The sequence below is a fragment of the Cynoglossus semilaevis genome, chromosome 1 (assembly GCF_000523025.1).
Source record: "Cynoglossus semilaevis isolate Cse_v1.0 chromosome 1, Cse_v1.0, whole genome shotgun sequence".
Classification (NCBI taxonomy): Eukaryota; Metazoa; Chordata; class Actinopteri; order Pleuronectiformes; family Cynoglossidae; genus Cynoglossus; species Cynoglossus semilaevis.
Window position 1 is genome coordinate 2,969,930 of NC_024307.1, and position 2,310 is coordinate 2,972,239.

Consider the following 2,310-nt stretch of genomic DNA (forward strand, 5'->3'; position numbering starts at 1 on the left):
GGTGAGGGGGGATGAAGGGGGGGGGGGGGGGGGCGGGGGGTGGGGCGGGGAGTGGGGCAGGGAGTGGGGCAGGGAGTGGGGGGCTGTTAAACAAAAACACAGGGGAGGGGGGGGGGGTGAGAGCAAAGAGCAGGGTTGTGTTGTTGCTGAGCCCAGCTAAGCTACAGTTGTGGGGCGAAATGAGAAGTCAGCACAGTGTACAGACACGTGTGTGTGTGTGTGTGTGTGTGTGTGTGTGTACTGCAGATGTCAGGACTCGCAGAACATCAGCAAAGAAGAAAGTGCTGGGGGCGAAAACACGAACGAATTCATCAGGAATTGTAAATGTTAAACAAATCATTAAATATGGCGGGAAAACATCAGAGAATTAGCCCGCTGCGCTGAGTCAGCGCGCGCTGATTGGCTGTGTCTGCTTCATTATGTGGGGGAGAAAAAAAAAAAGAAAAAAAAAAAAACGAGTTTGAGATGGAACAGTAAAGGACGACGGGGAAATGTGCTTGGAGTAAATGTAAATAAAAAACAAAAATTAAAGAATTCTTTAGGAGTTTTTTTTTTTCACCAATGACCAAACAGAACCGACACCTCTCACTGACCAATCAAATTTCACCGATGCCCTTATTTGGATAGATTCATCACAACAACATTTGACGACTATTATCACGATATATTTAAATTAATGTAATGTTAATATACATCACAGCAGGGGTTAGCTCCGAGGAAGGCTAACTGCTACACTGGGGAACCACGTCACCACGTATCGTCAAACATGAAACTGATCAAAGACGACAGACTTTCAAACCGTTACCTTTGGTTTGTGAGGCTCGTTGGTTGGACCCGCGTCATCTTTGACGTCCATTTTTGGTTTCCCCTCTGGACTCATCATGCTGTCCGCTGACAGCGACGTAGCTCCTTCAACAAAGGAAAAAAAAGAACAGTTATTTGTGGAGATGTCCGATAATATCAGCCCGATATTAGCATACTTATGTAATATCTGTAAGAATCGTTATCTATTTTTCCTCCGATAATGAAAATCCGATAACACAATGTGCCCCCTAAAAATTGTTTTGGGGAAAAACGGCTGTAGTTGAAAGTGAAAGTCACTAGATGGCAGCACTGCAGCTCATTTTATTGCGGTGAGTTTTTTTTTTTTTTTTGACGTTCCTTCCTTCTTGCGGCTCCTCCGAGGCCACGTAAAAGAAAACCGCTGCTTGAGACACACAAGGCGCAGGAAGAGGGTTGGCTGAGACTGAAGTCTGAAGTCTGTTCACGGTGCCCACAGCACTTCCTCTCAGTTTGGACCTCACACACTCCACACTCACAGCTGCTGATTTCAAAGGTGTGTTCCTTCAGGGGGTTCTAATCCCAGACCCGTTAAGATCCTTAAGACCACTTATAACAGTGCTAGTGCATATTTCTCATTAAGGAAAAAAATGGAGTCCTTGGATCCGAGGCGCTCTCCTTTATTTCCCCTTCGTGTGATTCTGTACAGGGGGGGGAACTAATGGCTTTTTTCTTTGCCCCCCGGGACAACGGGATGAGTTTGGAGGAACCTTGGTGTTCTCATTTGTTTGAATTTGTTCAAATGTCACGCATTCTGATTTTTTTTTCTTTCTTGTGGTTTTAAATAAAAGGTGTATTTCACATCGAGTGCCACGGAGTACTCAGAGGTGCAGTTAGCAACACCGCCTGAGGGTGGGGGAAGTGAAATAAACAAGGAAGTAATACATTAATCTGAAGATCAGCGACACAGAGATGACTGATGTCTCAGTGAACACATCACTTCACCTCCTCTGTGTTTCTGTTTCAGTGGGAACGAGGGTACGTTATAAACATATTCCTGGTGTAGCATCTGTAAGTTCATTATTTTGCCCATCTTAAAAGCCATTCTGACTAAGCACAAATATACTATATATGAATGAACCCCCCCCGGAAAAAAAATCACTGTGTTGACATGTCATTATTTGTGGATTTTAACAAAATAATTTTCTATTTGGTTGCAGAAGGTTGCAGGTTCGAATCCGCTAGGCCCCATGGTTCCACTGAGGTGCACTGAGCATGGTTCCGTTCCCACACACTGCTCCCTCCCCCCCGTCCCCCCGACCTCTCCTTCGCTCACCTTAAAGGCAGTTTTACTTTCACTTTCACTTTTGAAGCCAAATATGGATTTTATATGTAATTCGTAGTCATTGTGGACGACGCAGTTGGCTACGCTACAACAAAAACTTCATCTGAAGTTTGTAGCAATTCGCTAATGAACAACATCAGCCTCTGTTTACAGAATAAACAACAACAACGTAAACAAGTTAACAC